Below are 21681 nucleotides of genomic sequence, written 5' to 3' on the forward strand. Positions count from 1 at the left end.
GAATTTATTTATTTAATTTACATTGTTTTGATTAGCTGTCAAAGCTATATTATTCTAATGAAACGACAATTTTTCCTGTTTACAAAAGATACATTTCGAAGCCCTGCAGCTCTATCTGCTCTTTGAATTTTAATAAAATCACCCCCATGAATCTTTGAGTTTCTTATATATTCCCTTCTGTGAGGAAAAAAAAAAAAGAACTGACAAAGTATTTAAATTTTCAATTCCATCAGTGGATATTGTTTTATTCAGGTATTATATCTAATCTTCATTAAAAATGGAAAATAAATTGTATATTTTTAAAAATGTATTTATCCCTCAATTTTCCTCATTCTGTCCTTCATTTGAGCTGGTAAAGTTTTATATGATCTACTCTCTCTCACCACACTGTTTTCCCTATTCATTTTCTAAACTATAGCTTTTATTTGTGTTCCTTCAGTGATTACTCTTAAATATGTATGTCTGTATCTACATATTATAATATATGCAATAAAACTAACATTATACATTAAAGTTGGTCTTCTGGTTCTAGATTTGAATCGTAGGCATCAACATGAACTCATATTGTGTGTTACTGGAGAGTGCTGATACATATACAAGCACTGAAATAAATATAAATGTGTGTATATGCATGGGTTAATATATATGTATTTCCTAGTTCTCTCCATTAAGAGGGCCTGTAAACACTCCTATGGCAAATCTAATACCCAGATCTTGGTTTCTGTACTTCATTTACTAGCAAAAGGAGCCAGAGCTCATTGGAGAAGTGGTTAATTACAGAGTTTTGGCAGGGCAATACACTATGAGCTTGGGATATGTTGCGGTGCCAGAAGGGAGTTCATAGTTTACGTTTTCACGTATGTTAAAAAAAGTATAGAAAAATCCTAACTTTATAATCAAACCCACAGTTTGAGGTATTTTATCAAAATAATGAAAAAAGAAGTTGGTTAATATCTACAGAGGAAAATGCAATCCACAAGTTACTATTTTGACAGTTATTGACATTACTTAAATATTTTTAAATTAGTAATTTTTAAGTCACACTTAATGCTATTAAACCAAAGTTTATTTAGCTTACATTTTCAAGATTTCTTGGTATAAAATATTTAATAATTTAAAAAACTTGAGCACAGAATAGCAATTTACACTTCTAAACTCGTGTGTAAAAGAAAAAGATAATGAATTATTTCCAGGCATGTACCCTCTTCCTATGCCCTCCTTCAAATAGAGATCAACCCCTTCAACTGCTAAGCATTTTATTAACCTAATCAAGCTGGTGGTTTGAACAAAAATACAAAATGCTAAACCAGTGATAACTGGAGTAGGAGAAAGCATTTTTCAAATAGAAAAGAAAGACGATATACAATATAGAATGGGAGGGGGCAGGACTTGTGAACCAAGAACTAAGAAATTTCAGAAAGACTTTTAAATTGGAAATTTAGAGTTGGGATGAGGGTTGTTTCAAGTAGTCTCCTCTGAAAAGAATTATGAAAGGGATAAAATGCAAATCGTTGATTCTAAGAAGTATTTTGGTAACCACTACCCCACCCACAAATACCCACATACATTTGGGGGTTTCTGAAAAGCCTGAGTAAACTTCTGAAATGTTTACTTCTGACATAGTTATTTCTTTAATTAGATGGTGGGTTTTATCAAAGTATTGCATCTGTATCTCCCACAAAATATTAGTTTATAGTAGAATACAATGTGTTTGTATTCTATGAATTTGTTCAGGTAATCCAAATGTATGATTATGTTTAGTTATACAATATACATCCGGTTCAGAGTTAGGTAATCAGAGGAGTCTTACCAAGGAAGGGGAAAGTGATACCATAAAGACATATTCTGATTTTGCCTTTGCTCTTATCAACTAGTACCTAGAAAAGCCATGATTCACTTATTCATTAAGATTTATACAGTAATGAAGGAGAATTTGGAGTACATAAAAAGTTTCCAGAACATGACAATGCAGTAATAGTCATGCTAACTAATTCTTTCACGCTTACTTCCCCTTTCTTACTACTACTACTTTTATCACTGATTCCTTGACTCTCTTCAGTTTAATTTTACTGATGGTCCTTCAGATTTCTGGAAACTTGAGTCTTCTTTTAGTTAATACAGTCTCATGCTCATCATGTAGTTTCTTTTACCACTCAAAGTAAGTTATACTGTGCTTAGAAGGCCTTTAGCCATAATAAACAAAAATTAAATTAAATTAAATTAAATTAAATTAAAAAAAAGGTCTTTAGCAAAATGGTAATGGGTTGGGCATTCTGACTTCACATTTATTGTAAGTCACTAATAATCCTTTTTTTCATTTGCCACAATGCTCCTATTCCCCTTCTTTCTTTTTCCAATCGAGGTGCTGAAAGTTTGAATGACTTTCATGCCTAAATGTTAGGTACAAAAATATTAATAGAGGGCAACAGTAAAATAGGTGGGGGGGGGGGGTTGAGATAAAAATCTTGTGGGAAAGCCCTAAGGAAGTTGATAAAAAAAGCTAACTTAATGGACACCCTGAAACAGAGCCTAATAAAATATGTTATTAGTCCTGGACTGTATTTGTGAGTGAGTAACCAAAGGAGGCCACTTACGTAAAATTATTGCATGGAAATGTCTCCCTCATCATCACCCTAAAATAATTCCCTCACTATCTGTGTAAGTTTCTGAATTTCACCACTGACTCTCAAATATTTTTTTCCTTCAAGAATTTAAGCAGTAGCTTAAATGGAGGGTTATAAAATAAGCTTTTAGGAATATGTGGTTTAATATGATTTAGAGTGAGAATATTAATGAAAATATTTTAATTCCTAATATGCACACAATAAAATATGATTATGATGTGAACACTAGCTTCAGAGAATTTAACTTGCATTAACAGGGTATAAAGAAACAGAGTACTTAGAAAGATATAATCAATCTATTTAAAAAGCATAAACACAAATTGGTTAAAGTGTTAATAAGATGCTAGGGAAGGATTCAATAAGAAAAATGCATTTGAAGTCAGCCTTTAAGAGTGAAAAGAGCTCTATAATGGGATAAACTGAATCCATTGCTTCTATTAAAATTGAGAGAGAGACAGACAGACAGAGACTTGATTTTAGAGACAAACTGTTAGATGTGATGTGCCCTTTCGCTTGAGATTTAGTAGAGGTGCTAAATCATTAATGTGCAATTCCTTTGTAATGACAAGTAAAGAAAAGCGCGTAGGTAGCTTTAGCAAAATAAGCTCAGAACTATTATATGTCAAGAGTCAAATTCATGTAAGGTAGTAAGGAATAAAACCAGCCACAGCTTTGCTGGTTTCAAGAAAAGCTTTCAGCTTCTATTATCTAACAAGAATGGTTAGCAAATCCAACTAGTTTGTGTAACTCAAACATTTTAATTTTGGTTGAACCCTAAGGTAAAAATTTCAGGATATCCAGAATATGTGGATTGAACACAGGTCATACTTTTCCAGAAGCCCTATCTCAAATAGTGGATCTTTTAAATCCATATTAATTCAGTGGTTGGAACAAGCAGTATTTAGACATTTTAACTGACCTTTTTTTTTCACTTGTATGCAGTTCCAGTTAGTATGATAAGAGACCATCTGACTTCTATATGATTTCTCTAAGTCTATTCCAAAGCTGGAAATGTGTTCCTTAAGGTAATCTAGCAAAACTGGTTTAATGAATTAAATAATTCATCCAGGAAATATTTGTGCAAATCTTCTGAACTTAAGTTGCTACAGGAATTGCTAAGAAATAAGGAATAACCCAAATAATTCATTTAAATGACCTGGTAGAAACGTTAGGCAGTCTGTGACTTCATGTATTCACTCATATTTTCTGCTGCCAAAAATCTGAAGGCATTTTATGAATGAATATGTGAACTATCTGACCTGCTTTTGCATCTGAACTGCAATATGAATAAATACTTCTGGTATACAAAGGAAAAATACACATTCAGAAAAAAGAGTAAAGATAAATATATTAGAAAGAAGAAGATAATCTTTAAATAATTATTGATAAGTCTCATAAGATTCTGAGGAAATTAAATTTAGGGGCCTTTTAGATTTCTATAGGCTGCTTACAATCTTAAAGCAAAATCTTAATGCTATTGATTTTACTCTGAAATGGATATATGTATTAATATGTACGAAAATCTAAACTTTTAATATATTCTCACTATATTTTTAAATATTTAAAGTTACTTGCAACATGTGGTTTAAGAGATATTAGGGATTATTTTAAAATATCTATCAAAGCACCACATTTAAAAATAAGTTACATTTACTAAAGTATTTCTATAAAGTAAAATGTTAAAGGCATTAGTTTTCCTATAAGGAATATTTAAAAAGCAACTGAAATATTGTGATAACATCTAAATAAACTTTGGTATTTTACATTGTTTCTGTACTGTAGCAAACTCCCCCTAAAATTAGAAGAAATCACTTTTATTATTATTCTATGACTACAGATATTTATAGCTCACGGGAAGTGTATTTCTCTCAATTTTTTTAAAGATTTTTTTAATTTATTTATTTGACAGAGAGAGACACAGCGAGAGAGGGAACACTAGCAGGGGGAGCGGGAGAGGGAGAAGCAGGCTTCCCGCCAAGCAGGGAGCCCAATGTGGGGCTTGATCCCAGGACCCTGGGATCATGACCTGAGCCAAAGGCAGACGCTTAATGACTGAGCCATCCAGGCACCCCGTATTTCCCTCAATTTATAGAGACTAAAGAACATATCAACTTTTTAGTTTGGACTGATGGAACTATTTTCCTCTATAACACAATGAAAGGTATTTTATTTGAATTCTTAACATAATATATTTAGGTATGAATATTTTATTTACCTAATTCATAATGTATATTAGGCAACTTTTCCTTACTGATGTGACAATGAATATACCTGATTATAATAGCTGTACTGGGTAGAAAATGAAGCAAGAAGTCCGGATTATAGTTTTAACCAAATATAAACTGTTTATCTTTGAATAGAAGACATAATCCCTATTTTTTATAACTGTAAAATAAACCTCAAATCTTTATTCATTTTACAACACAAATTATTTATCCCATAGTGAATTGGATACAAGAATATGGATAGAAAAACAACTCAAAATGTATGTTTCATAATAGTGTATTGTAGTGAATTTAGTCATGTACATTGTAAAATAATTGCTTTAGTTGCTACAGTTGTTTTGACATAAAGAACCAACTACATAAAATTATAGTTTTACATGTCTTTTAGTCATTAAATCATCTTGACAAGTTTAATTTTTATCTAAAGTTAAAACAGATACATTACAAATGGATATATAAGACCTACTTTTCATATAGAATATACAAAACTTGTTGTAGTGTTCATACAATCTAGAATTTACTGATAAATTATATGAGGCCATCAAAAATATGTATACTTAAACCTCATTATTTTTGCTTTCATCTAATTATGCCTTGATTTTATGTTCTCTGCAGAAGAAAGAGCCATTGGATTAAAAATTCATTACAGTGCTTACTATAAATAAATACATTTGACTCTTTATTTTGTATGTTTTAAAGTGTAGCGCTAAACATTTTCCATATTTAATAACTATGTACTATTGAATCCAAATTTCATTTTTAACTTATTATATAGTAAATGTTGTTGGAAGTCACCTAAAGATTTCTTTTTTTAATTATGTGGTATATAAGTAAACGTGCAGATATATTATTACTCTTTATATCAAAAGCACAAATTTATCTGGACCCCTTCCAGAATTAGTACCAGATCAGAAGTTAGAAAACATCTGCCTACCACACTCCCCAGTCCACTGTCTTGACACTTTTGTCCTTCTTTATACTGAATACCACACAGCTCTCCTGAGTTAACAGCATAGGAACGATGCTTTATTTGATCCTATTTTTTTTTTTATCCTATTTTTTTAACAACACAGACATCAGCATTTATCACTGTGCCTGCTGTGATAAAACTTTGCTGGCAAGAGGACAAATAACGAAAAGCAATAGGTAATCAAGGTTCAGTGCTGTGAGACACAATAAACAGAAGTGAATAAAAAAAAGGGAGAAAATTAAGTAACAGACAATGAGGAATTACATGTGTCAAATAAACAAAATGTCTCTGCTGAGATCAGTAGTATAATGCCATGAAGAATATAGAAATCAAAATTTACTTTCATTTTTGATCTGAAAAGAAAAAAACAACCGTGCAAAACTTAACAGCTGCCTAAGAACTTCTATTTTCTCATTTCTTCCTTAAAATTATTTTATCAAAAGCCATGTCCACTATATTTGGCTATTTCTCTTCTTAAAAAGTTCTTGACCCAATCCCATCAAACCGTTCTGTCAATCTCAGTTCATTCACCATCAGAAGAATGATCATCCTGGTGGCTCCAGTTGCCAGGATGGCCATTCCCCATGTTGTTCAATACACATATCTCTTTATCTGATCCCAGTTGCCACACTTAACATTTTATCAATCTCTATCTCTTTCAACAAGCCCTCTGGAGTTCAGTCTGTCTTCATCAAACACCTGCACAATAGTCTCAAAAGTCTCTATACTTTGTTTTTCCTTCATCTTCTCATTCCAAGTAGCATCTGGCTATATAATGAGGACATGATGTTCCCTTGCAGTCCACTCAAATGTAGGCTAAAGGAAATGACAAGTGATTTTATTATTTCCACCACCAAATCTGTACCTACCTGCGCTGTCTTCCTTTTCGTTCTGTGTTCATAAAAAGTATTTCTGCTCCTATTATTATTTATATGGAGGATCCCACCTTTCCATCTAAAGAAACTCTTCCCTGTAATTATCTCCATCTTTACTTTATCAGCACTTTCCTTCTATTCTACTGCAGTACTTTGTGGGTATGCAAACTTGCTCTGGTATCAACCAAATTTAAAAAAACAAAAATTCTTTATTACATGTCACAATCCAGTTTCCTCCTCATTTCTCAGTTCAATTCCCTTAAAAAGTTGTCCATATTGCTGCCTCCCCTTTTTCATCTCCCATTCTCTTAGACCAAACCACTACATTTATGTTCTTATTTCTGCAAAACACTGAAACTGGTCTTAAAAATGACACATTACCAATATCTTGTTTGATCTAATGGTGAATTTTCAGTCTTCATCTTAACAAAAATCTCAACAGCATTTTGCACTAACTACTCCCTTCATTTTCTTTAGAACACAAACACACACACACACACACCCTCTAGATACCATGATGTGGCATTTATCTGGCTTTCCTCCAATATCCCTAACAGTCCTTCTCAGCTTCTTTGTGACTCTCCTCTTCAATCCTTAAATGCTGGAGCTGCTCCAAGGTTTTCTTCTCAACTTAGTTTTTCTATAGCTTTATATTTTAATATTTTATGTATTTACTTTTATTTCTTTATGCATAAACATGATTATCATGGGAATTTTCAAGCACAGATAAAAGAGTCATAAATCTTTTTCATAATCCAGCTGCATAATGACCAATAAATGATGAAGCTTGGTTCATTTATAATGCCTATTATCCACCCACCCAGGGCTGGACCATTTTAAACCAGGCATATGTCATTTCTCCTTGCAATAATCCAGAGGTTTTTGTTTTAAGTATACCCATAAAACAGTTATTTATTTTTCTTATATCCAGTCAGTGTTAAAATCTCTTTGATTGCCCCATTTCAATAACTGTCTTTTTACATTTGCTTTTTTAAAATCAGGATCTTAATAAATCCTATGGATTGAGCATTTTTTTTTTACCTGGTTTTTAAATTTCTTTTAATCTAGAACAGATCTCTCTCCTTTTTTGCCCCAATTCACTTCTTAAGGAAACTAGTCCTTAGTCCTGCAGAATTTCCAACATCTTCTATTTGGCTAATTGTATTCCCAATTCTCTCTATAAACTTAATTAGACCCAGAGATATGATGAGATTCATGTTAAATTTTTAGAAAGGAGTATTTCATAGGTGGTGCCATTTATTTTTAGTTGCTATGCCTTTTAAGTAAAGAGATATATCATGTCTATCTTTTTAGGCAGTTAAAATTGGTCAACTTCAGATCTTACCCATCCATTATAAAGTTTCTCTTTCAACCTTTTCACCCAGTGATTTTAGCAGTCATTGACGATCATTTCTTATCATTTATTCCCATTATCTATATGTTTCTAGATGTTATCTGCATGCTGGTGACTGATTTCATATGTATAGCTCTAGCCTTCTTCATTTATATCCAACTATCTACAAACCATCTCTGCTTGGAGGCCTAACATATATATTATTAGGAGATATATATATATACATCTCTAAGATGACTTTGTTAAACAAAAATATTAGGCCCTGGATTTAACCTATAACCAAATCTTCTCATTTCAGTAAATGCAAATATCAGGCAGTGAGTTACTTTTCCCATAAACCTAAGGAATATTCTTCTATTCTTCTACTTCTCTCATAATCTATCTCTCATATAATCTACTATCATATCTTATTTGCTCTAGTTTCCAACTATGTTCTAATTATAACCAAATCATGTGGTGTATCCCGCTACCACACTTACCCATTTTGCTATAATCTCACATCTAATACAACAGTCTTCCAATTACCATTCCTGTTACCATTATTTTCTCCCACATACCAGCCAAAGTAATCCATTTAAAATAGACTGCATCCTTTCCTTATAAGACCCCCCAAATTTTTCTTTTATTTCAATCAGCATAAAATCCAACTCATTATTATGGCCAATCATATTCTACCTAACAGAGTGCCGAACTCTCCAACCTAATCTCTCCAACTTCCCTTCTGCACACTCTACCTATACATGTCCTTATCCTGCTCAGCAAACAAAATGGCTGTGTTCCCATCCAACACTTTTTTACTTGCTAGTTTTTCCATTTGGAATACTCTTCTTAATAGCCTCAAATGACCCTTCACATCATTTTCGTGTAAGCTCAATAAATCTTTCCTGAACACGTCAGCTAAACCAGCAACCTCACTCACCCCTAGTCAATTTCTATCATATTACCATAATACATTTGCATAGAAATTATTATCCTAGTTTGTCTTATAAACTGATTAATTCATGTATTTCTTATTTGCTTTTCCCAAATTAAATATATGCTCCACCTGGTTAAAGGACTCTATGCTTTTCATCCCTGAACCTAGAACAGTGCCAGACAGTTCACAGTAAGAACTCAGTAGCTAATTGTTGAGTGACTTGCAATAAAAAAAATCAATTCAAATAATTTGCAAAGAAAATTTTCTAATGATCCAAAAATTACATGATATGATAAATTTGATTAAAATTAAGCTGACAACTACTCAAATTAAACCCAAATGTGTTAAACAAAGACGGATGTCTTAGCATTAGATATGAGAAAGTCTGAAAAAGAAACATCTCAAAAAGAGTAATAGTATAAGTGCTTCAAAACAAGAGTATTTTAAAATCATAGGACTAAGGAAGGAAAATTGAAAACTTTCCAAGGTATATTTTTGCAAATAGGTTCTCTTTATGGTCTTATTTTGCAAATCAAACATGATATTAAATATACCTTAGCATTAAATATTTCTTCATAACCATTATGCCCAAAATTAAATACATAAATAAACATATTTTATTAAATATATTTTATTATACATAGAGCTTAATAAATATAAGGTAAAAGTTAAAGTTATAACCTATACTTTATTGTACGGAAGGTTAAGTGTTACTTTTAATTTTTCAAATATTTAGCATAAAGTCCCAATTCAAGCTTATTACTGCTAATTATTATGGCATTTCATTCCTTTTTATTTTGCCCCTTTCTAGTACCAAGTACCTGAAACTAGTAAAAACTACCTGCACATATTTTATATTTTGAATTTAATTAAAATTAAATTTATCTTAAAGACTCCCCCCCCCCCCCCAATTAAGTCCGACAGATAAAAATGTCAGAAACTATGTCAGGCACATAGAATGTGTTCAGCTAATGTGTTTCCTTCACTCTTGAATAAATACACCGAAGCGGTACATGGGGAAGGAGGAAGCAGACTGAATTCATCTCAGTTACTGTTATAATTAGGCTTCATCCAGTACCCTGGGTTTAGTTGTGTGTCACACAACACAGCTCCACGTCTTTTCCTCAAATAGATGAGTCCCCTTTATATGCACGGAGTTCTTGGCTGATACAGCATAGCCTTGGAAATGGTACATATACTTTACTACTTGCAAGTCGTTGAACATTGTTGCACTTTGGAGTAAAACAGCTTAAATTATTTTAATGTGTTTTATTACTTTTAAAATGAAGTTCATCATCATCGTATTTTGTAACTATGTGACAAGGTTGTTATGTAGCTCATATGGAATCACAGACATAATATGTGCATTTCCATATTGCTATTATTGATTAGTAATATTAACAAATAATTTACAGAGGGGAATGGCCAGTTTTCTTGTATCCCATTCTAAGTCTAATTTTGAGGTAATCTATAATGCTGAAGGCATCTCTTTGTGACCATAAGGCTTAATTTTTCCCTAATTTACCTAAATTCTGTTTATCCCTAACTATGGTATGGAGGAGTTTGTTTTCCCACTGAAATATCTAGCTCATCTGGGTTCTGAATTATATTATATACCCAGCATATCAATACTAGGTTAGAAAAGGTATACTATGAAATAGTAATTTTTTAGAAATCGTTTTAAATGAGTGACTAAATATTAGGGCACTTAGTTCTATGACTGTTAAAGATACTGTACCACAAGACTGGGGAATGTGTTTCTGAAAAATTAATTGCTTCCTGGCCAGTTTGTCAGTTTCCATAGTAACCACATCATATATTGAGAAGTAAAAAATTTAATTTTTTATGATAATGTTTTTCACAGTTTCTTTTCTAGAATGGTTCTTGAGTTGATAACGTATCCATCAAGCAACTGCAGCTGGAATAAACATTTTTCTACCAGCTTTTGGCCTGATTGGCATACTGAGGGCATCCTTGTGACATAAAACATATTTCTTCTCAGATTGAGACCTGTAACCAAGCTATTGATCAGACTGCCTCATGCTGATTCATGTGGTCTGTCATACTTAAAAGACTACTGTTAACTAATATTACAGTCAAAACAAAAATAGATTAAATTAACACGTAACTGGTGGGTTTTGGGGGGGGGGTTGTGGGTTTTTTTGGTTAAAGTTCCGTATGTTCCAGCTGGTTTAGTAATGGATGTTGGATAATTGTGTCTTGGTAATGCTTCTAGAAACTTTACATTTAGTTAAAACTGGATCTAGAATAATATTCCAAGTCAAATTAGGTTTCTTTTACTGTCATAAGTATATCCAGAAGTAAAGAAAATTTGAGATCTAAAAATATAACAATGGCCTCCATTTTCAATAAAGCTCTAGAATTCATTTAAAAATATGTAATCGTCCAAAAGAAGTATACTTTCTTGTGAACTCTACACAAATACAACTTGTACTAAAACTCGAAACATTTTTTTCTCCACAAGCATACATTAGTCAGTCACTGCGTGATGCTATCAAATTAAAATAATTTTAGATGTTCTGTATATGCAGAGAGAAGACCTCTAAGTCATTTTCCCCCCCCAGGCCTCTTTACTCAACTGGAAAAAGAGCTTGTTGGGGCGCCTGGGTGGCTCAGTCGTTAAGCGTCTGCCTTCAGCTCAGGTCATGATCCCAGGGTCCTGGGATCGAGCCCCGCATCGGGCTCTCTGCTCCGCGGGAAGCCTGCTTCTCCCTCTCCCGCTCCCCCTGCTAGTGTTCCCTCTCTCGCTGTGTCTCTCTCTGTCAAATAAATAAATAAAATCTTAAAAAAGAAAAAAAAAAGAGCTTGTGATAAGCATTCGAGTCTCCGGATTCCACGGCAGTACCCGGAACAGCGCCAGGCACAGAGCAGTCATTCAATAAATGCTAACAGTGATCTCAGGCTTGTGGGCCTTCAGTACCCGCCCCGTTTTCTAAAGCAGCATTCTGCCAAAATGTGACAAAAACTCATAATCCCAGTTCACGAAAGTCCCAGATATCTCCATTTACCTCAAGGGTGGGCTCCAATTCCACAAATTTAATTTTAATCCAGGGTAACATTCAAAACCCCTTCATGTGTGAGACAGCACTGGGCAGGATGGGGGATACGGGGCCTGTATGATGATGATCAAAAATCTGGATGCCAAAATTTGAGAAAAGACCCGTTCGCGAGAAAACAAATCATTTTCCTCACAACTTAAATGCAAGGGCAGAGAGACCGGGGGTAGGAGCTAAAGCAAATGGCCCAGCGCTGGCTGGAACAGGGTTGTGCTCAAGACCTGACCTCAGCCGGGCACCTACCTTCCTCCTGTCCAGCTGCAGCTGCGGGGTCCGCGTCGGCGGCCGTCGGGCGCCTGCTGCCTTCGCTCCACCTCAACCCCAAAGTTCAGGGCCATGGGAGAGGTGTCCGACACCCGCCACACTGAAGCCCCGCCTCTTGGAGGAGCCCCCGCGCGCCTCCCGCTCTTCCAGAAGCGCTGCTCACGTGGCGGTCACGTGACGGTCACGTGACGGACGGTGGGTGGGGCCTCGCGGTTATTCTCGCGCGCGCCCGCGGCGGTGGTTGCAAGGTAAGGCTTGGTCTCAGTCTTGGCGCTTTTTGCTTTACCCGGACTTCGGCCTTCTTTCAATGTAGTCTGTTCTTGGCTGTATTTCTGCTTCTTCCTATTTTCTGTTCAGGTCCTTGCTCTCCGTCTTGGCACTTTTCTCCACCCAACAGGGTGTGGGTTTTAGGGGATGGTTTGCCTTTTTGTGGGGCTCCCGGCAGTGGAATGTGGCTCTGCGTCCGCTTTCTCTGCAGCGGCTCTCACCAGCCGTGGGAGACAAGAGAGCTCACAGTGTTTGTCCACCTCTCTTGCCCTTCTGGCAGCAACGTGACCCCATCTGGTTTTTGTGGTGTACAGAAAAGAAAACAAATTATTTTCAAGAGGCAATCTTCTGGGTGCCTACTACGCCTCAATCTAATATCCCCCTGTAATTTTTGAAGTTATTAACTTAACAAAAATACGAAAAAAAAAGAACAATATAGAAGAAAGCGTTAGCTTAAGTGACCAAGTTGTTTATTAGGTGCATAATGTAAACTTGGGCACTTCCTCCGGCAACCCCGGAGTTCTTTGCCCAACCTCTAGTAATATAGCCTCTCTGGAGTGTCTTTCCTCCCCTCCTCCCCACCTTAGGCAGTATCACTACCTAATTTTATGGGCGTGGAAATAAAAGTCTTCATTGTTACATGATTTACCCAAATTCACACTTCATTAAAAAAATGATCCCATGTGTGATAACCAAATAATTATGTTTAAGTTCAGTTTGTGGAAAATAATATCTAAATGGGGAACAACACAATAAAACAAAGTCAAAATGAATAGACTGAAGTCTCTAAACATGCTGTGTGTGTTCTCAATGTTTGCTGAGAAACATTTCAGAAGGTTTACCAATGATAAATCTGTGTTTTGTTCAAATTTCAGACCTCATATAAGTTAATATCTATTTTCTATCTTGAGTCAGCACTGCCCAAGGAAGCCAGACCATCCCTTTGACCCTGAAAATTGAGTGTTTTTCAAAGTCAGGATCCATTGACTTAATCAGACTGATTTGTTGTCTTCACTTTGAAGTAAAATGTATATGTATGATGTGTGTGTGCGTGTGACCATGAACTAACTAACCTTATGAAAGCTGGGAGATAGAAAAGTTAAAAGAAGGTTGAACTCTGACCCATTGTATCCAAAGGAAATTAAACAATATCTCCCAAAATATTGTCCATAATTTTCCTCTGAGATTATTGTTACTTAATCATGAGACTTTTGTCTGAAAATCTAATGTTCAAAATTAAAGTGTAAGAGTCTGTGTTGTTAGAAGACTTGGTATAAATTGAGGCAGAACATGGTATTGGGCAGAAATAACAGAAATTCAAAACAGTGACAGCTTTTCTGTGGTGGGACAGCCAAATAGAAAGCATTCAAGTACCTGGCAGTGGGAAGGCTTTGGATGTCAAGTAAAGCATAATCACCAGATTCTGGCATCATACAGTAGGCAGAAAGATGAACCCAGATTTCATACATTTAAAGGAAAATTCACTAATAAATAGCAGGTTCTGCCAATGCGATGAATTATGACTTCTGATTGTTTACAGTTGGAATATAAGCAGACATTCAGATTGGGTCAGACAGAAGAAACCCAGTCAAGACAGGTAAATTCAGCAATAGAGTTCTTGCTATATGGAAGAGGATTTAGTACTTTGAAAACCCATATCCAGAGGTATAGAAAAAGTAGAGAAAGCATCTAAAAACAAAAGTAAAAAGTGGAGCCCTTGAGGCACATGGCAAGGAAAATGGCCCAGTTTTAGAATCTAGTCCAGACTGGCCCACCAGTTGGACTGACTTGATGATGAACCATTTACTCAGGTTTTGTTAGGCATTTAGTTTAGTGTTAAGCACACAATAGTACTGAGGGTACAACAATGAATAATAGGAAAATCATAAAATACACCTGCATATTCTCTTTTGGAACTGATGGTTGATGAAAGAAATATGCCTGCAACCTTCTGAAGGTGAGAAATGAGAGTGTGGCAAGGAGGAAGGGGAGGAATGACCAGTGGTTGAGAATGTGGAAAAATGATAAAGCCCTTTTTAAAATAAATTGGAAATAATCGTTGTGTTGGGGCTGGTCCATGAGTTGTCACCAAATGTGAAATTGTGGATATTTGTATGAGAAGCAGCATCTTGCAATGAAATAGGAACTAATTGTGGTAGACCAAGTCAAAGTGTAAATGGAATGAGCAGAGAGAAAGAGAATCCAAGTGAGATATAAACTAGGGTGCGTAATAGGAATGAAAAGAGTTTAATGCATATGTGAAGTAATGGACCCTGGAGAAATTCTCTTGAGTTTGTAGATACTACATGGGCAAAGCCTCCTTATAGCCTTGCTACTTTGTAATTAGCAGCCTCTGCTGGTTTTGCCCATATACACACAGACTCAGAAATGGGAATTAGCTGTTAAAGGTGTAGACCTAATTAGATAAAAATTGAAATGACTTTCTCTTGAGAAAAAAATATTTAAAAAGTCTGGGGCGTCTGGGTGGCTCAGTTGGTTAAGCATATGGCTCTTGAGTTTGGCTCAGGTCATGATCTTGGGGTTGTGAGATCAAGTCCCGCATTGGGCTGTGCGCCTGGTGTGGAGCCTGCTTAATATTCTCTCTCGCCCTCTCCCCCTCCCCGCTCATGCTCTCTCTCTCTCTAAAAAAAAATAATAATAATAAAATAAAAAGTCTCCCATAACTTGACCTTGAGGGGCAAGAATGTATGATACAAGTTTTACACATTCTACAGCTTGTCTGTGTTAGGACCTTATTTGTACCGGGGTGAACAAACAGATCAAACTCATATACCAGGATATTCCAAAAGTGTAATATGCTGTAGCCTAATAATGCTCTCCACATTCAAATAATTTCAATCCCAGGAGAAGTTTTAACTCTGCGATAGCAAGGTAGAAATGCAAGAGATAAATGTGGAGAGAGAATCAGATAAATTATTCTTGTGGATCTTTCCCAGTACCCCCAGAAAATGTAGCTATGAAGCAGCTGTAAAAATGAATGGGATGCTTGGCAGAAAACAGAGTGACTGGCAAAATACTAGAACATATGGAAATATGCTGGGAGCATACTGGGCCATATGGAAATAGGAAAAAGGTGCCTTTTATGAGATGTTTCAGAAACCTATTTTTGAAGCTAGAGGTCTCTAGTTGGAGCCATATAAGTGAGAGGAGGACAAATCAGAAAAAAATTTACTTTTGTATCATTATTATTTTGTATCATTATTATTTTGTATCCTTACTTTATTCCAGGGCTGAGAGACTTATAAAATTACCTACTGTGAGACATAATCTGTAATCTCCAAAAACTGGTAATATAGAAGAAAATATTGATATGTAAATGTAATTAAAATATATATCATGGAAGTTGTTAATGGATACAAATAGAAGTATGCAGAGAAATAGAACTGGTATAAGGGAGGAAGCATTTGGCTCCATTTAGGGGATGAGAGTTGAGAAAAGGCTTCACTTTGGAGTGATAGTTAAATATAGCCATATGATTATTCCATAGGGAAATAAAAACCAGATCTGAAACAGAACCCCTTTACTCCTAAATATTTATTTATGTATTCCTTCCTTCCTGACTTCCTTCCTTCTTTCCTTCCTTCCTACAATCCCTAGGGATATTCATAGAACCAGTTGTCCAGGAAAGCTTCTAAGCCACATGTCTGGGCATCATCCTAAACTTATTTTTTTCCCTGATCCCAGTTATCCACTTAGCTGGTCACCATCACCTTGTAATTGCTACCTCTTATTTTTCAAAATATTCTTTCTCAGCCCATTACCACTACCTCATTTCAGGCCTTCATTATCTCTTGAATATAGTCTGTGTATAGCTATGTAGTTGAGTACCTTTCTCCAGTCTTTCCTTTTTCCTACTTGTTCCTCCACCTAACCACCAAGGTGGTCTCTCAGTGTAACCCAACCATATATGTCCTCTGCTTAAAAACTTTTCAAGCTACTCAACTATTGTCCATCCTCTTCCCACCTTGCCATTCTCCTCATTTAAACTATATGAGATAGTAATATTAAATCCCTTATGATTTTCTGAATACACCAGGCTAATTGACTTATGACTGTCCTTGTATATGCCAATATGTCAGCTAGGGATGCCCCAAGCCCACTCTCATCTATCTCCTGGTGATCTTTAACTAAACCTAGTTGTATATCTTACTCCAAAAAGTCATCTGTGCCTCCATACAGATAATTTGCTATTTCCCTTCTTCACATTTTAAATATCACCTATTACATTATTAATCACTAATTATCAAAATTATCCTACATATAATTTGCTTCAAAATAACCAAATATTTCAATATAAATCTAGTGACGCCAAAATAAAAATAAAGTACTATGAAAACTTTATACTTGTATCCTGGTTGATATAACTTTACCAATTCAGTTCCCATCATTTAAAAAAAAAAGTAATTTTTCAGATCTGCACATGTTTTCTCAGAAATTCCTCAGAAGGAAAAAGACATTAAAATTCTGCATCTTTTTTTTTTTTTTTTAAGAAATAATTTGATATCCTGCAAAGTGAATGGAAATAGGTCTGCCAGACCCAGGAATCTGTAGTGTTAGTTCCAGCTCTGGTAGCCACCAAATGTGTGGACATGGTTAAGTCACTTCACTTGTCTTCATCTCATTTTTAATATCTACAAAGTGTTGAACAACATGAACACTAAACACTTTTTTGCTCTAACTTTATATGACTCCCATACGGTTGGCAAGATTGCAAGACCAGGATGAAACCCAAATAAGGATTTAGAATTATGAAGCTTGTTCTGGTTACCTTGAAGACAAACTGCCAGTGGCTTAAAATAATCATTTGATCTTGCTAACAAATTTGTGGATTCAGAATTTGGGAAGGGCTCAGCTGGTGGTTTGATCACTGCTCTGTGTGACCATATGGAGTGGATAGGACTGGAGTTTCCACTTCAAAGATGACTTCACTTGGGATGCCTGGGTGCTCAGTCGGTTAAGCATCTGCCTTCGGCTCAGGTCATGATCCCAGGGTCCTGGGATCGAGTCCCACATCAGGCTCCTTGCTTGGCAGAGAGCCTGCTTCTCCCTCTACCTGCCGCTCCCCCTGCTAGTTCTCTCTCTGTCTGACAAAAAAATAAATAAAATCTTAAAAAAAAAAAAAAAAAAAAGATGACTTCATTCACATATCTGGCACTTTAAAGATCTGCCCCCTTGCTCATCTCTTTTTCTCTACTTCTGGCATCACACTATCCATGGTCTATTTTCACATGCCTTGGCTTCTCAACATAAAGTTTTTAGTCTTATTACATGGTTGTTAGCTTTCTCCAGAATAAGTGCTCCAAGAGACTCAGATACGAGGCTTTTTATGACCTAGTTTCAGGAGTCTGAGAACATCACATTGTCACATCATCACATTGTCTGACTATATTGCACAGACAAATTATTAAGGCCAGTTTGGAATTAAACTGCATCTCTCATAAGGAAGAATAACAAAGAATTTATGGTCATCATTAACCTACCAACAAGGCAAATTCCAACACTGCCATTTTTTTCTAACTATGTTATATTTTTCAGTTACTTTACTTCTCAGGAGTTTGGAAGTCCTGATTAGAAATCATTTATTTTATCCTCAAGAGTGCTATGCAAAGTGTCTGTTCATGTCTTCGGCCCATTTTTGACTTATTTGTTTTTTTGGATGTTGAGTTTGAGAAGTTCTTTATAGATCTTGGATACCAGCCCTTTATCTGTAGTGTCATTTGCAAATATCTTCTCCCATTCTATGGGCTGCCTCTTTGTTTTGTTGGCTGTTCCTTTGCTGTGCAGAAGCTTTTTATCTTGATGAAGTCCCAAAAGTTCATTTTTGCTTTTGTTTCACTAGCCTTTGGAGGTGTATCTTGAAAGAAGTTGCTGTGGCCGATGTCAAAGAGGTTACTACCTATGTTCTCCTCTAGGATTTTGATGGATTCCTGTCTCACATTGAGGTCTTTCATCCATTTTGAGTTTATCTTTGTGTATGGTGTTAGAGAAGGGTCGAGTTTCATTCTTCTGCATGTGGCTGTCCAATTTTCCCAGCACCATTTATTGAAGAGACTGTCTTTTTTCCATTGCATATTTTTCCTGCTTTGTCGAAGATTATTTGACCATAGAGTTGAGGGTCCATATCTGGGCTCTCTATTCTGTTCCATTGATCTATATGTCTGTTTTTGTGCCAGTACTATGCTTTCTTGGTGATCACTGCTTTGTAATATTAGCTTGAAATCAGGCAATGTGATGCCACACTACAGATAAAGGGCTGGTATCTAAGATCTATAAAGAACTTCTCAAATTCAACACCCAAAAAACAAGTCAGTCAAAAAATGGGCAAAAGACATGAACAGACACTTCTCTGAAGAAGACATACAAATGACTAACAGAAACGTGAAAAAGTGTTCATCATCATTAGCCATCAGGGAAATTCAAATCAAAACCACACTGAGACACCACCTTATACCAGTTAGAATGGCAAAAATTGACAAGGCAAGAAACAACAAATGTTGGAGAGGTTGTAGAGAAAGGGGAACCCTCTTACACTGTTGGTGGGAATGCAAGTTGGTACAGCCACTTTGGAAAACAGTGTGGAGGTGCCTCAAAAAATTAAAAATAGAGCTACCCTATGACCCAGCAATTGCATGCCTGGGTATTTACCCCAAAGACACAGATGTAGTGAAAAGAAGAGCCATATGCACCCCAATGTTCATAACAGCAATGTCTGCAATAGCCAAACTGTGGAAAGAGCCGAGATGCCCTTCAACAGATGAATGGATAAAGAAGATGTGGTCCATATATACAATGGAATATTACTCAGCCATCAGAAAAGATGGATACCCAACTTTTACATCAACATGCATGGGACTGGAGGAGATTATGCTAAGTGAAATAAGTCAAGCAAAGAAAGTCAATTATATGATTTCACTTATTTGTGGAACATAAGGAATAACATGGAGGACATTAGGGGAAGGAAGGGAAAAATGAAGGGGGGGAATCGGAGGGGGAGATGAACCATGAGAGACTATGGACTCTGAGAAATAAACTGAGGGTTTTAGAGGGGAGGGGGCTGGAGGGATGGGTTAGCCCGGTGATAGGTATTAAGGAGGGCTCATATTGCATGGAGCACTAGGTGTTATATGAAAACAATGAATCGTGGATCACTACATCAAAAACTAATGATGTATTGTATGGTGACTAACATAACATAATAAAATAAAATAATATAAAAAGAGTGCTATGCAAACAGTTAAAACAAAAAAAAAGTAGCAAAGTAGCATGAGATAGAGATGTTCAACAATAATATGAGCTGGGTAATGTGTATGGAATTTTTTTCACTATATATATGACCTTTATGCTGCCTTTTATAATTTGTGGAAATGTGCACACCCACAGCAAGCTACTGATGCTCTCAATATCAATAAACATTAACTTACCTGTTTATGCATTTTTTTTTGAAACTGACAATATTTCAAAGTCACACTTTACTGCACCCCATCTGATTAGAAGGATTGTAAATAGCTGTGTTTTGAAATATATGAGAAGAGAAGCGTATCAAATATCAAGAAGAGTATTCTTCAAAATAGTAATATCCCCTTTAGTCACTGCTTAACCTTCAAAGATATAGCTGAATTTTCTATGGATTGTATTTTTCATGCATCTCTTCCTTTATGACACAACACAATGCAATATATGCCGTAGATATTTTCTAGTCATTTGGGTTTGTTCAGGTATTTACATTTCATGGTGATTGGTGTTTCTGAAGTAGCTGCAGAGATTGTTGGATATACTGACATACTAGGGTTGCAGTTTTGCAAAACCTAGTCCTCCAATTTATATTGTGATTATTCATTGCCTGAGTTTGGACACAGAGAAGAAATGAGGGACAGGCATCTCTGGATGCTGTTGACCTGGTCATTCTCCTGTTGGGTTTACAGAATCAATTCTACCAACTCAGACCTTAAAGGGATGCAAGTATATGAGCAGAATTAAACCAAACAATGGAAAAACCTTGGGAACTTAAGACTGAAAATTTTTTGTTATGATCCATTATATTTATATGCTTCACCTGGCACTTCTGTTGTTCACAAGAATGGTGCTGACCTTTTAAAATTCATGTTGTTAGAAGGGGAATTGATATTCTGGAAGGGATCAATCATTAAGTTATTTCTGGAACCATCATGTTATTACCCATGAAAATGGATAATTGGTGGTTGAGAATACAATCTATTATTCTAGTAAATATTTCTCTAGAGTTTTCAAAGTCTTAATGCTTAAAAAAATAGTAGTCATTATAGTATCACTAAAGCTTTTTGCCTTAAGTCAGGGGTAGATGTAGTCTGATGTAAGGAACACTAAACTTAAATTAGAAGTAGTGAAATCCAAAATGAGTTAATAAACCAAGCAGAAATTTCCTTATTTACAAAATGAGGGTGAAAAGATGTCCTAAGATATTTGTGGGAAGAAATTAAGGTTGACAAAATAAATACACATATATTAAACAAAAAACATGTAACAAAATGTATATACATAAACATATAGATGTATGTGTGTGCATATGTTTATATAAAATGCTTATGTATATATAAAGGTGAACAAATATTTATATTTGTGAATGTAAAAGAGAAACTAATGTTGACATTTTTTAAATTGTATCAAGAAGGCACATCAATAGCAAAAACAATCCTACCAACTATTATCATCAGTAATATTTCATAAGATAGAGGCTGATTCAAAACAGACATTAGAAAGATAAATATCAGTATTCTGTTGCAGTTCATGAAAATATTAACTGTATTGCCCTCATGTCATTCAGTTCACTGTGGACCCATGAAATCTTTGAAAAGGCAGGGACTACAAAAGAAATATTTTGGGATTAGTGGCTTAAATTAATTGTGCAAAGAGTTAGTTAGTAAAAGAGTCAGGATTAGAATCTCATTGTTTCTACACCCCTGTATTTTTTTTTTAATTTATAGCTTTTGGTTCTTGGAACGGACATGAAGTATTATCATCACAGCTAAGACTTGCTATATGTTCCATGAGGAATATAATTAAACTACAGTGTATTAGTCTATGATTGGCAAGTGAGATAGAGTAAGATTAA

The sequence above is a fragment of the Mirounga angustirostris genome, unplaced genomic scaffold (assembly GCF_029215605.1).
Source record: "Mirounga angustirostris isolate CCGP_5_RB_7025 unplaced genomic scaffold, mMirAng1.0.hap1 SCAF_12, whole genome shotgun sequence".
NCBI lineage: Eukaryota > Metazoa > Chordata > Mammalia > Carnivora > Phocidae > Mirounga > Mirounga angustirostris.